At 42.2% G+C, this 15,769-nt stretch overlaps 1 protein-coding gene across 3 annotated transcripts in view; it reads left to right on the forward strand.

The window, feature by feature from the left end:
• The window catches only part of syt9b (synaptotagmin IXb), a 155,525-nt gene that overhangs the window by 3,494 nt on the left and 136,262 nt on the right, over window positions 1-15,769 (forward strand). The gene's annotated exons all lie outside the window — the stretch shown is intronic.

The following is a 15,769-nucleotide window of genomic DNA, read 5'->3' on the forward strand; positions in this document are numbered from 1 at the left end:
ATGGTGGAAATAAAATTCCATCAGACATTGTGCATGTTTTACAAGCGGGAAGAACGACGGGATCTTCACCCAGAAAAGAGGGAAAGTCAGCTGGGGGGGAGGGGGGGGGGGTGGGGGAGAAATTTCAGCCGCAAAGTTGGAGGCAAAACTATTTAATGTTTGCATTCATTGCACGGTGCAGACATATTCTGTATTAAGCCAACCTTGATTTATGCGTCACTGTTAAATACGAGACTTCATAATAATTGAACTACAGCTTCATACATAGTCACAACGCCCTGTAACTTGCCATTTTGATTCCCTTCATGTGCATGTCAAAGAAAAACCTCGTTTTCTTGAAGGGGGAAATCAACATCATAAATATTTTTTCATCCAACTCATGACTTTATTAGAGCGTCTCTGGGGAAAGGTGGGATTGGCGCATTAGGATCTGCGGCTTGTAACCTTATATGATATAATGACCCCTTATATTGGTATGGACTATATAAGTTGCGTTCTGTAAATATAGTTAACTATTTCTTGAAGCTAAACTGTCTTTACTTTCTATATAGTTGCATTTTTTAAACGTTGCATTTTCTTTTTGCTAGACTATATATACAGTGAAACTGAATAAGGAAAGCTTTTAGTGTTAAACTTTCACCTCTGGGATCCAGCTTTGAATCCATTAATTAACTTGTATTGTTGGTAATCCACTTCCTGGTAGATGCTGGTGAACAGCATCTAATTGCTTGTGAGTCAGAATATACTGGCACCGATTTCTCACAAAGTTATCAAGAGGTTATATGGATAGCTGTCTTATGAAATGAAAGGAAAAGCCATTGGCGCAAAAGGGGGTATTTTTATTGTGCTGGTAATTCGGAGGACAAAGTAGGGAGTCTTTTATTTGAATCTTTCGAGTCATATTCTGGTGATTTTTTGAGTATCTGGAATGCGCTGCCTGAAAGGGCAGTGGAAGCAGATTCAATAGTAATTTTCAAAAGCAAATTAAAGCAACCATAACAATTTATATTGATATTGTACCCGAACATAATATAATGTCTCAAGCTTCACAGGAGAGTTATGAAACAAAGTATAACATTGAATCACATGAAGAAATATGAGATCAGATGACCACAAGCTAGGTCAAAGAAATAGGTTTTAGTTTGTGTCTTAAAGGTGGGAAGCAAGGTCAAGAGGCCGACCGGTGTAGGAAGAGTATTCCAGAGTTTATGTCTTGGACAACTGAATTGGACATGTGGTTTGAAGAGGGAAATGTTACAGGGTTATGGGGAACAGAACAGGAGAGTGGGACTAATTGGTTGACTCCTTCAAAAAGCTACACTGGGCCAAAAGGCTGTTTCCTGAAATGTACGATTCTATCTGGGAACAAGCTTCTGGCTGTCAAGATGGTTTCTGGAGTGACATGGCAGCCATGTATTGCCCAGTTTAACCTACTGCCAATTTACTGAAACCAAATTTAACAAAAGAAATACACAGACAGCAGGATTCCAGAAACCAACTGAGCTTTTAGCAAAAGTTATGTTAATGATTGAAATGAAGAGTTAGCATTGAATAATGTGATTTGTCTCCGTTTACATTGCACGTGTCATTAATGAGCTCTACTCAGCAGAAGTAATATCCGCCTTTTTTGGGGAATTTCAGCTACATTAAGAGATGTTAATGTAAAGCTTCTACCAGCAGGTCTCCAGATCCTTATTCTAGGCCTCTTGTTTACTCGTCTCACAATGTGGAATCATAGCATCAAAGAATGGCTGCAGCACAGAAGGAGACCTTTCATCTGACTGTCTGTGCTGGCCCTCTGAAGAATCAATTTACTTAGTGACTCTCTCCTGTATTTTCCCCCTCTGTTTCCTTTTGAGATAATGATCCAAATCTTTTTTAAAAGCTCCATTATAGCCTTCACTATATTCTCAGGCAAGGACGGTAGCACTGTGGCTCCACAGCGCCAGGGCCCCAGGTTTGATTCCCCACTGGGTCACTGTCTGTGCGGAGTCTGCACATTCTCCCCGTGTCTGCATGGATTTCCTCCGGGTGCTCCGGTTTCCTCCCACAATCCAAAGACGTGCAGGTTAGGTGGATTGGCCATGCTAAATTGCCCTTAGTATCCAAAAAAGGACAGGAGGGGTTATTGGGTTACGGGGATAGGATGGAAGTGAGGGCTTACGTGGGTCGGTGCAGACTCGATGGGCCAAATGCCCTCCTTCTGCACTGTATGTTCTATGTTCTATGTTAAGTCTTCCAGATCTGCAACGTGAAGAGAAGACTTTCCTCATTCTACCATTTCTGGGTTGCGCTGTCCTGGAGTTATGGCTTAACTGTTTTGATTTTTCTTCCCAATGTCTACTCCTCCTGAAAGGCCTGCTCGGTCACTCCCTTTCAATGTGAAAGAGTTCAAGTTTTGCCATGGCAACCAGACCTGAACATAAAGTTGAAAATGAGTTTGGAAGGTGTTTTGTATTGTCAGAAGTGTTGTCCATCACTTTGAAAATAAAGATTCACCAAAACGTTATAAAACATGATAAGGTGGCTTTGTATTATAGCCTGTCTTGACAATATTGCTCAGCATCCCATTTGTTTTATTGTTTGCTGCTTTACAGTGGTCAGTGTTGAGTCAACTATTACTCTCCTTTGTCTAGGTGAGTTCCAGGCATTAAGCTGCTTGTTTTTGCTTGTATTGATCGGGAAGTGATTGAAAGATGCAAAATCTGAAGATGGACAAAAATACACTTTGAAATAAGATATTAAGCAGAACTAACTGTGCAACTTTTGTCAAATGTGTAGCTAGCAATTTGTAACCATCCATAGATTGTTTTTTTTTAATTATTGTTTGTTCATGGGATGTGAGTGGCACAGGCTGGGCCACCATTTGTTGCCTATCTCTAATTACCCAGGAGAAGTTGATGATGAGACATCTCCTTAAACCCCTGTAGCTGATGTGGTGTAGATACAGCCACAAAGCTGTTAGGGAGGAAGTACCAAGATTTTGACCCAGCAATTATGAAAGAACAACAATTATAGTTCTAAATCTGGATGGTGTTTGACTTGGAGGGGAACTTGCATTGGTGGTCTTTCCATATGCCTATTACCCTTGTCCTTCTACGTGATAGAAGTTGAGGATTTGGTGGTTGCTGTTGATGAAAACCTGGCGGGTTGTTGCAGTGCATCTTATAGATGGTCCACGCTGCAACCACACTGTCAATGGTTGAGGAACTGAATGTATAAAGTGGTAAATGCAGTGCCAATCGAGCAAACTGCTTTATCCTGGATACTGTTGTGTTTTCAAAGCTGCATTCATCCAGTCTTCCATCTCAGACCAGATTTGTGCCTCATAGCTGGTGGAGAGTTTTAGGGCAGACACAGTGAGGGAAACAGTATTAAAATGTTTAGCATCCTTAGAAATGGATAAATCACCAAGCCTGGATGTGCCACAAGCTGATTGGGAGAGAAATAGTGGAAGCATTGGTCATCATTTCCAATCCTCTTTGGTTATAGGCATGGTCCAGCTCGACTGGAAGATCTTTAATATTTTACCATTGTTTAAAAAGGAAGAAAGAGATAGACCAAGTCATTACAAGTCAATCTTAATTACCACAACCTTGGTAGTGGGCGAATTATTGGAAAATATTCTGGCCGCATGTATCATCAATTAGAAAGGCACGGATTGATCAAGGACAGTCAGAATGGATTTACATAGAACATACAGTGCAGAAGGAGGCCATTTGGTCCATCGAGTCTGCACAACCCACTTAAGCCCTCACTTCCACCCCATCCCCACAACCCAACAACTCCCGCCCAATCGTTTTGGATACTAAGGGCAATTTAGCATGGCCAATCCACCTAACCTGCACATCTTTGGACTGTCGGAGGAAACTGGAGCATCCGGAGGAGAACATGCAGACTCCACACAGACAGTGACCCAGCGGGGAATCGAACCTGGGACCCTGGTGCTGTGAAGCCACAGTGCTAGCCACTTGTGCTACCGTGTTGAGAATAGGTTATGACTGACTGAATTGATTGAATTCCATGAGGAGGTAACAAGCAGGATTGATGAGGGTAGCTTGTTTGACGTAGCCTACATGGATTCTAACAAAGTCCCACTGTGGAAGACTGGTCGGAAATTTAAGAGCTCATCATGGAATCTCAAGGGAAAGTGGTGAATAGCATTCAAAATTGAAGAGTTATGGTTGACAGGTGTTCTTTTGAAGAGAAGGTTATTTCCAGTGGGATTCCTCCATGTTCAGTCATTGGTGCCAATGTTTTTGCTTGTGTAGAAAAATAGTAAATTGAATTAAATCCGGAGAAGTGTGAGGTATTCCTTTTGGGGATGTTAAACAAGCAAAGAAATACTCAATAAATGGCAATATTCTGAGAAGTGTAGAAAAACAGAGAAACCTTGAAGTCTAATTTCACAAATTCCTGAAGGTTACTGGACAGGTAGATAAGATGGTCAAGAAGACCTACTGGCTTACTTTCCTTTATTGGCTGATGCCGAGAATTTAGGAGCAGGGTGATTATGCTGGAACTGTATTAAGCATGAGTTAGGCTATGGCTGGGTGATGTACAGCAACAACTCATCAAGGTTTCTTTGACAGGGCCTTTGAAGCCCTCAGCTTTCACTGCCTAGAAAAACGAAGGCAACAGGTGCATGGGGACACCATAAAACCATAGGATGTAGGAGCAGAATTAGGCCATTCAGCCCATCAAGCCTTCTTTGCCGTTCAATCTTGGTTGATATGTTTCTCATCCCCATTCTCCTGTATTTTCCTCTTAACCCCTGATCCCCTTATTAATCAAGAACCTACCTATCTCTGTCTTAGAGACACTCAATGACTTGGCCTCCACAGCCTTCTGTGGCAATGCGTTCTATAGATTCACCACCCTCTGGCTGAATACGTTCCTCCTCATCTCAGTTTTAAAGGATTGTCCCTTCAGTCTGAGGCTGTGCCCTCGGATTCTAGTCTTTCCTACTAATGAAAACATCTTCTCCATGTCCATTCTATCTAGGCCTCTCAGTATTCTATACATTTCAATAAGATCCCCCCTTATCCTTCTAAACATCATCAAGTACAGACCCAGGTACCTCAGTTGCTCCTCATCTGACAAGCCCTTCATTCCCAGGATCATTCTTGTGAACAAACATGAACATATGGGGTATAGAAGGATACAGGCAGTTGGTCTAGATAGGACACATGATCGGCATTGAAGGGCTGAAGGGCCTGTTCCTGTGCTGTATTGTTCTTTGTTTATCCTCTGAACCCCCTTCAAGGCCAGCACATCTTTCCTTAGATACGATGCCCAAAACTGCTCACAATATTCCAAAGGGATGGGGGCTGAGGGGAGATTTAATTGAAGTCTATATAATTATGGTGCCTCGTTAAGTTTGGATAGAAAGAGCCTATTTCCCTCAGCAGAGAGGTCAGTAATTAGGGACATAGATTTAAAGTAGTTGGTAAAATGATGGAGGAGAGTTGAGGGACAGTTCTATTCACCCAGAATGTGGCGGGGACCTGGAACTTCCTGTCTGGAAGGTTGATAGGGCCAGTAACACTCATTGCATATTAAAAAATACTTGGAATTCTGTTTCAGCTCATCGACCTACACAAGTACATGGCTCAGAATTACAGTTGTAGTATTTTAAGGATTTATTTATTTTCAACAAGCTGACTTGTATATAGTACTAGGGGCTTTTCACAGTATCTTCATTGAAGCCTACTCGTGACAATAGCGATTTTCATTTCATTTCATTTCATATTGTTTTATTTTAAGCATTGATTTATTTTCAACAAGCTGACTTGTATATTGTTTGATGAACGTGTCCTCGTGATCTTGCTTACTAGTTTTCCATGTTATCTTTTAATAGGATTCGATAGAGCCAGAATTCCCCACAGACCACATTCCTAGTTTAGTAGTTTAGGAATTTGTTCCATTTTGCAAAGGAAAAATATCAAGTAGAAAGACGCTGAATCTGTAAAGTGCCTCCAGGTTGTCTGCAAGTATTTCACGACAAGTGAATTACTTTTGAAGTACAGTCATTCTTTTATTTAGGCAATGCTTTTGTGTATGGTAATTTCTAACAAAAAAAGGTGTGCCCCATGGGTTATAGCTATTAAGGAAGATTGAACAGGCTGCTGAGTAACTTTTCTGAAGAACAAAGAAAGCAGAGGGGTGACATAATAGAGTTCTTCACAATCATGAAAGAGGCTGATAGATAGATGTAAGAAAGATGCAAGCATAACCATATATTGGAGCCATAAATATAAAATAGTCACTAATAAATCCAGCAGGGAATTAAAGAGAAAACTCTTTACCTACAGAGTAATGAGAGCATGGAACACGCTCTCACAGGAAGTAGTCAAGGCAAATAGCAAAGAGGCATTTAAAGGGAAGTTGCATAAACAAAAGAAAGGAATAGAAAGTTATGCTGATATATTGTAGGGGGCTGGTGTGGCACATCAACACTGACATCGACTTGATGGCCCATATGGCCTGTTTTGTGTTATAAATTCAATGTGAATGGTGTGAAAAACCAGTTAATCTGTTTTTTAATGTGATCAGTTGGTGGAAGAATGATGGTCAGGGATGAACGGCTTCAGTTATGTGTAAAAGCTATATAAACTGATATTGTCCTCCTTAGGGCAGAAAAAGTGAAAGGGAGATTTATCAAACCAGTTGCAAATTGAGAGGCGTCGATAGACTTAATTAAGAAGAACAGTCTCCCGTGATAGGAGAGTCAGTAACCAAAGGACACAGATTTGAGATAATTAGTGAGAGAACCAGAGGGTTGATGAGCAGTATTGTTTTTACATAGCAAGTTTATTTTATCTGGAATGCACTGCCTGATAGCATGGTGAAAGCAGATTCACTGGTATCATTAAAGGGAGTTGGGGATAACATTCCTAGGGCTTTGGGGAAAGAAGAGGGACTAATCGGAAAGCTTGTTCAAAGAACTGGCAAAGGAACAAGGTCTGAATGGCCTCCTTTGCTGTATCATTCGATGAAGATAAAATAAATCCCTACTCTCTTAAATAATGCTCTGGGATTCTTTCTATCACAGCAGAGGGAGAGCACACCTAATGACACCAAATTTCTGCATCAAAGTGTTAGCCTAGATTATCTGTGCCAACCCTGGAGTCGCATATGAACTGTACACCATCTAACAGAGTCAATAGTGACGCAAACATGTCAAGATGACACTGAAGAATGAAATCATTAAGAACTGTGATAACATTTTTGCACAAAATTCAAATTTCTCTTCTTGAACTCTATGTGATTGAAGTCACACTTGCCATTTACCAGTCAAAGATACTCATTTCCTCATGCCACTTTTGGCATTATGACAAATTACAGGCAGTTTACAGCACAGAATCAAAGAATTCAGCCCACCTTGTGCCTGCCACTGTTTATGCTCCTGATCAGTGTATCCTCCCATTCCTTTCCCCCTCATGTACTTCCTAGCTTCTCTTTAACAAAAGAGAAAATGCTGGAAAATCTCAGCAGGTCTGGCAGCAACTGTAGGGAGAGAAAAGAGCTACCGTTTCGAGTCGATGACTCTTTGTCAAAGCTTCTCTTTAAGTCCAGCGATACGATTTGCTTCAATGACTCCCTCTGGTAGCGGTTCCACATTCTCACCACTCTCTGGCAAATAAGTTTCTTCTGAAATCCCTGTAGGATTTATTTGTGTCTAATATTTCTGGCCGCTAGTTTTGGACACCCACATGGTGGAAACATTTCTTTTTCTACCCCATCAAGCTCCTTCATTACCTGAAAGATAACTATCAGGCATTGTCAACCTTCTCTCTTGCAGAGAAAAGAACACCAACCTGTTGATTTGTTTCTGATAGCTATAACCACTCAGCTCCAGTATACTCTTTTTTGCACATTGCCTCCTATAATTTAGCTTTGACCAAGGATCTTGTAGAACACATGGCAATGTACTGAGAACATGAAGTTTTATATAAATGTAAGTTGGTCTGTTCCTTTTTATAGTGGAATAATTCTTCTCTCTTACAGCAGATGCAGTTCCTCAATGTTAATACCATTCTTCCTCTGCCAATTTTGGCACATTCTCACAAAGACCAACAGGGACACCACAAGAATTAACATCGCACACTGGTGCATCTGACGAACCAGTTAACACATCCCTATCAAAGATGGTATTATCCCTTTCTAAACAGGACACCTTCTAAATAACTGCAATGTTCGATATGAATTTTCCAAATAAATTAATGGACTATCAGCAGAGGAATATGTTCCTATGACATTCCTCTGTTCTACTGTTTTATTGGGTACATGAACCCATTTATAATAAAATCACTTGCCACCAGCATTATCATAGCAGGTAGGCAAGTGTCAAATAGACATGTTAAACATTTGTTAATTCATATCGGAGGCAGTAAAGCTCCAATATCCATTTGCAATAATCTAGTTAATGAGAAAGCGCATTTGAACCTATAACTTTGGACAAGGTGGCATGGTGGCACAGTGGTTAGCACTGCTGCCTCACAGCACCAGGGACCGGGGTTCAATTCCAGCCTTAGGTGACTGCCTGTTTGGAGTTTGTACGTTCTCCCCTTGTTTGTATGGGTTCCTTCCGGTTGCTCAGATTTCCTCCCACAGTCCAAAGATGTGCATGTTAGGTGGAATGGCCATGCTAAATTTCCCCTTCATGTTCAGGGATGTGCAGGTTAGGTGGGATTGCAGGGATAGGCCGGTAGCCTGGCTAGGGTGCTCTTTCAGAGGGTTGGTGCAGACTCAATGGGCCAGATGGTCTTCTTCTGCACTGTAGGGTTATTGTAAAAAAAAAGATACAGTCTCATGTTCATGCTCTGTAAGAAGCATTAACAATCTGCTGTATATTTAATTGTTTTTCGGATATTTAGAAATTATATTTCATTGCAAAATCTCCGTGTATTGGGTGGGAGAATTGACAAAAACCAGGATCAAATTACCGGATTTCCTCTTCCTGACGAAGATAGGTTAACAGCTTCATCTGTCAGTCAGCAGGAAACTGACTTAGAGTCCTCTGAAATGCACACACAAAATGTCAAAACAGATAAATGAGAGTTTCTGTGGCTTGGTTCATTCCAATCTGATGAAGGTCACGGATCACACTCAGATGAATGAATTCTATGAAGCAAGAACCTTATATGCAATTAAATCCACATAACTGTGCTTGCAATCTAGAAATCATTTAATCACGGTAGACTATTCAACACTTTGTTAAACATAGTGATGGAAGCCTATAATCAACCCAGATTTCTCCAAGTTTGGATTTTTATAAATCAATAAGAGTTCCTGATTGCAGACTTAACCTTGGGAAAACTATTTCCTCTGAATGGAGAACCAAGAATGACGGGACATGACCTTTAAATCAGAACTAGAGTATTTAGGAGGGAAAGCAGGAGGAACCTATCATCCAAATTGTTGCAGAAATGTGGAATTTTCTTCCCCCCCCCCAAAAAAACTCTATGAATGCAAGGGAGCAATTGGGGTCTTCAAGACTGACATCAATAGATTTTTGTTGGATAAGGGTATGAAGGGATGTGGAGATAATGTGGGCAAATATAGCTGATGTACAGATCAGCCTTGATCTAATTGAATGGTGGAGCAATCTTGAAGGGCTGAATGACCTCCTCCTGTTTCTAGTTTGGACAAATATGGGAAATTGGGAAAGGATTTGCAGGATAATCTTTTCTGAGGATGATCTGCATCGAATAGACCAGCAAGACTTTCCAAAGGATTGCATCAACTATTCTGATGAAGTCTAAGGTTGCAGATCCATTTAATTGGATCATGCTTGATCTTTGTCTTAATTCCATCCGCCCACTTAGGTTCCATACCCATATTGGTTCCATAGCCCTTGAATCCTTCGGTAATCAAAACAACCTAACAATCTCTTGAAATTTGCACTTGAACCCCTAGCTTCAATAGCTTTCTGGGGGAGAGAGTTCCAAGTTTCCACTACGTTTGCATTAAGTGGGCTTCTTGGCATCAACCATGAATGGCCTAGCTCTAATCTTAAAGTTACATGCCTTTTATTCTAGACACCCCCACCCGAAGAAAAACGATTCTCCCTCAATCCTATTGGCCTTCTTAAGGGCAATTAGGAATGGGCAAAAAAATATTGGTCTCGGCAATGACGCTCACATCCCAAGAATGAATTTTCAAAATACTTCAATCATGTCAAACGTGAGAGAATGCCAACCTTGAGAATGTTTCTGTTGCCACTAAGAAAGGACAGTGGGCAAGCTCCACACTTTCAAAGACATTTCATGAGGTGCCAATTATTCATCACACATTCATAACACATCAATTAATCTAGGAAACAACAAGTTCAGGTGTCAGGAATGTATTCATATGTATTGTGAGGCAAAAAGAAATGAAGGCCCATCGGGTTCACCTTCTATCTTCCTGGTCAATACAACTAGAAAGAAGAAACTGTTGATACACAGACTAAATCACCAGTTCAGATAAGGGTAGATGTTTAGTAAGATGGGCGAGGTGAGATAGAAGGCGAAATCATTATTATGGATATTGTAGAGAAAAAGTGTGACATTTTAAAAATTGTTTCAGACGAATAGAGAAAATATTTTCATTTTTGATGGGTAATACAAGTATTTTGGGATGCTGTGGGAGACTGGAAGCCAAGTAAAATAAAATAAGTACTATAAGAGAAATTATGAGGAATTAAATGAGATTGTGAGAAGAGCAATCCCCCCCCCCCCCCCCCCCAACCTTTACTTTTTAGGACACTACGGGCAATTTAGCATAGCCAATCCACCTAACCAGCACATCTTTGGACTGTGGGAGGAAACCGGAGCACCCGGAGGAAACCCACGCACACACAGGGAGGACGTGCAGACTCCGCACAGACTCCGCAAGTATGAAGGAGATAAGTTTCAAGGAACAGTTAAAAAAAGTGTTTCAAAGTATGTTTGGTCCCTATAATAATAATAATCTTTATTATCACAAGTAGGCTTACATTAACACTGCAATGAAGATACTGCGAAAAGCCTCTGGTTGCCACATTCATAATTGTCAATTTGTACAGAGAGACCAGAAAATGGCAGAGCTTTTGAATACGTATTTCATTTTGGCCTTTACTGATGAGAATGTTATTAGAGAGGAGATGAATCCTGAATTGGTTGAAAGAATGATGAGCAATGGATAAATGGAAAACTTTGGATAAGTTAGTGAGGCTAAAGACAGCCAAACCAACGGGACCCTGAGGAGATACATTCTTGAATCTCTGAGAGAGCAGTGTGGAAATTGCTGAAGCTCAGGATTGACTGTTGATGTGTGTGCTAGAGAATTAGCAAAATAGAACTCTTTTTTTACATGTGAGACTGAACTACTCCAGGTGATTAAAAATCTGTTATGGTAGCAACCTGTGGTAGTAAAACTTTCAAGAGTCTCTGATGAAGAATAAAATTGCATCTCCCTCGGAGATAATATAGACAAAGCCAGCGGATTTGTAAAGAAATGACAATGCTTAACAAAGCCTAAACATTCTTTGAACAGGCAATAAGTGTGCTAGATAGAGGAAATGCAATGGCTGTGTTGCACAGAGATTGAAGGAAAGTCACTGACATGGGAAACTACAAGAGAAGATTAAGGATAATGAAATTAGGAGGGAAAGCAGATTGGCATCTTCATTTTCTCCCTTCTAACCAGTTTAAGAGTTAAGGAAATTTTTCAGAGTGGATGGTGGTATTCCTTAGAGTTCAGACCTGATGTGACGTCTATTCACTGTGTGCAGCGGTGATTTTGGCAGAGTTAGCGGGAATGAGGTTGGCATTTGGAGGAACTGAGAGAGGTCATAGTGAGGTAAAGCTGGGTGACATCATATTCATGTGGAACTTGGCTCTGTGTTTTTGAATGAAGGGACAGCAAATGGATGATAAGTGGTAAGGGACCAAGAATGAATTCTTTGGGAAGACAAGAGCTGACAGTGTGCAACAGGAAGAGAAACCATTGCAATTGATTTCTCTGGTTATGTCTGAATAGTCGAGAATGCAACCAGGTAAGTGCAGCCATAATTAGCTGGAAATTGGTGGAGAAGCTTTGGAAGAGGCTGCAGGCAGATCAAGCTGGATATAGAATCATCAAACTTATCATGCAGGAGGAGACCATTCGTCCCATCGAGTCTACACTGGCCCTTGGAAAGAGCACCGTACTTAAGCCCATGCCTCCACCCTATCCCCCTAACCTAGTAACCGCACCCAACCTTTTTAGACACAAAAGGCCAATTTATCATGGCCAATCCACCTAACCTGCACATCTTTGGGCTGTGGGAGGAAACCAGAACACCTGGAGGAAACCCACGCAGACATGCGGAGAAAGTGCAAACTCCACACAGACAGTCACCTGAAAGCCGGAATTGAACCTGGGTACCTGGAGCTGTGAGGCAGCAATGCTAACCACTGTGACACCGTGTTGCCCCAAAGGCAAAGTTTACCTTTGTTACAGTGACAAAGGATAATGTTTATGATTTCAATAAAATCTGTCTTGGTACTGTAACAGGGAAGGAAATCTGACTGGAAAGAATCAAACATGGAGTGCGAGAAAAGATGGGCATATACTTGAGAAAGTCAAGATTACGTTAAAGTATATTGGAGAGGCACAGGAGGTTGGAGGTGGGGCTATAGTTTGCAAGGCCAAAGGGGTAAAGGATTCTTTTTTTGAAAAGAGATGCGATGAGAACAAATCAGAAGAAAAGGTGAACAGTATCTGAGGATGGTGCCCTTCTCAGTCTTGCTTTGAGATCTACCTGTCCACCTGAGAGGGCAGATAGGGTCTCAGTTTTAATATCTCATTTGAAAGGCAGAGGGCGCGATTCTCCGACCCCCACGCCGGGTGGGAATCGTGGGAGTGCTGGGCGATTCCCGCCATGCCGTCCTGGCACCCGCACGCGATTCTCCCACCACCCCCCCCCCCCCCCCCAACAAAACGGCGTGTCGAGTTTTACGACAGGCCGCTCGGAGAATCGCCGCTCGCTATTTCTAACGGCCGAGCGGCGATTCTCTGGCCTGGATGGGCCGAGCGGCCTGCCCAATTCGACCGGTTCACACCGGCGTCAACCACACCTGGTCGCTGCCCGGCGTGATCAGCGCGTGAACCCTGGGCACCGGTGCCCACCGATCGGTGCCCACCAATCGGTGGGCCGGCATCTCTAAAAGACGCACTCTTTTTCCTCCGCTGCCCCGCAAGATCAATCCTCCATGTCTTGCAGGGTGCCCGCGGGTGACGTCATTTAAGCACCGCCGGCCACGTCATTTACGCGGCGCCGCTTTAACGCGGCACCAAGGCCTGGCACGCGAAATTGACGCAGCGCCGCTCCTAGCCCCCTGGGGGTGGTAGCGGAAGCAGATCACCATTGGCTGCCAACAGGATCTTCTGGTCCCGCTGATATTTACGCCGTAATGCATGGCTCGCCCTTCCCACCGTCAGGGTGCTTGCCATGGCGGGAGGGTTTGGGGTCGCCTTCGGTCGGCCTGAAACCGGAAGGCTAGAAAATCCCACTCTCTGTATCTCTGTTTTCCCCACAAAAATGGATAACCTCACATTTCTCCACATTCTATTCTGTCCGCCAGATTTTTTTCCCACTAGCCTCTCCAGTTCCCAGAAGGCTTTCTTGCATCCTCCTCACAGCTCACACTTCCACCTAGTTTTGTGTCACCTGATGCCCTATCTGTGCACTCAGATGGATGTGAAAGATCCCAGGGTCATTATTCAGAATAAGAGCATGAGGAGTTCTTCCTGACACCCAGGCCAACATTTATCCCTTGACCAAAAACAAATCATGTGACAATTATCAAATTGTCAACTGCGTACAAGTCACCAGTCACATTTCTTTCCGAGAAAGTTGAAAAGCACTCAATTGGCTGTAAAATACTTTGCAGCATCCAGAGGTCATAATCAAGCCTTTCCTTCCTTCCTTTCTTCCCTTCCTTCCTTCTGCCCTTTCATGATTTTGCAGTCATTTGTATAGTATGATGTAATATTCATTTGAGCGACTGCAAAATTCAAACATACCTCAAGGGGTTTTTAATTTTAAAATTGCATCACTATAAATGATTAATGTTACATGGATTGAAATTAAGAAGCAATTCAACCTAAATGTGGATGCGAAACACAATCCCAGACTGTTCCAAGGCGCTGACCGTAGGATAAGGCAAAGGCTCCAATCGCCCTCTCATGTGGATGTAAATGATCCCAGAGTATCGTTCTATTCAGCTAAATTATTGTTAATCATCTACATACTTAATATTTTCCCAGCACTTTGGGTTATGTCTTTTTTTACCTTCTTTTAGAAGATGTATCTCTGTAGAGTCAGACTGTGGTGATGAGATTCAGTGTGATAAATAAGGCATTGTTGAAAGAAAGTGTTCAAAGTGTCTCACTATCGGTGCTGCTTTTGTCTTAATAAGGAAGATGATGTATTTCAGCACAAGGTCATATGATATATGTTAATGAGGAAATTACTTGGCTCATGCTTGCAACTTTTCTTAAAATGATTGCAAGATTTCTCCATTTTGTGATCTAACTACTTAAGTATTATTAAATTTTGGGGATGAATTTTATCAGTCTGAATTTCGCATTTTCCCAGTTAGTACTTTCACCTATGTTTACAATGTGGTTTGAGGTCATTTTCCAGACTTCACTTTTCTTTGTGGCATACAGTCATGGGCGGCATGGTAGCACAGTGGTTAGCACTGTTGCTTCACAACCCTCGGCTCCCAGGTTCAAATCCCAGCTTGGGTCATTGTCTGTGCGGCGTCTGCACATTCTTTACGTGTCAGTGTGGGTTTCCTCCGGGTGCTCCGGTTTCCTCCCACAAGTCCTGAAAGACGAGCTGTTGTATAATTTAAACATTCTGAATTCTCCCATAGTGTATCTGAGCAGTGTACCGCAGTGTGGCGACTCGGGGATTTTCACAGTAACTTCATTGCAGTGTTAATGTAAGCCTACTTGTGACAATAATAAAGATTATTATTATTAAATACTGTTCAACACTGAAAAGGAACATAATGATATAATATTCTACATACTTCGTAGTATAACGCTATCCGTTACTGTTATAAACCTTACCTGCAGTATTTGACTACCTCTTAGTATCTCCAGTTCTGGATCAAAGTCGTGTGATCTGTCCAGCACACTGCATTGTTTGAGCATGACCCATTCTGTATTGTAGTGTTCTGTTGCACCCACAATGACCTCAATCAGAGAGGGAGGTTTGGGGAGCAGATCAGGAGTTAAATAAAGGGAACAGGACTTCAAAATGCTTTGAGATAATGCCATGGAATCTCTTACATCCATTTGAGAGAGCAGAGAGAACATCAGTTTCCCGGCTCAACTGAAAAATGCCACCATGGACATTGTGGCACCCTTAGTACTGGAAGTTTTTGTCACCTAGAGTGCAGCTTGACTGATGCTCCATCGGAGGGACAGTTGATACTTGCTGCCAGCTGTCGTGAGTGTTGTGTTGGAAGAATGGAAATTTCAACAGCCTAGTCTGGTCCTATTTATCCTCCTCTTTAACACCCATACGTAGTTCAGTAGTTGGAGCCGGTCTCATTTTCCCCCCTCGAATATTAGGGTGAATTGTAATGCCCCTACCTCCACCTCTCAGTTGGGCTCAGCAAATTCTATTTCTGGCATGATCCTCAGCGCTATAAAAGTTCAGGGCTGCAGTGACGTTGACAGCCACCGGAAGAGGGTGTCATCCTCCTCCATGCAGTGCCAAGTCCGCGAGGATATGGCGCAGGTG

Source organism: Scyliorhinus canicula, chromosome 9 (assembly GCF_902713615.1).
Source record: "Scyliorhinus canicula chromosome 9, sScyCan1.1, whole genome shotgun sequence".
Classification (NCBI taxonomy): domain Eukaryota; kingdom Metazoa; phylum Chordata; class Chondrichthyes; order Carcharhiniformes; family Scyliorhinidae; genus Scyliorhinus; species Scyliorhinus canicula.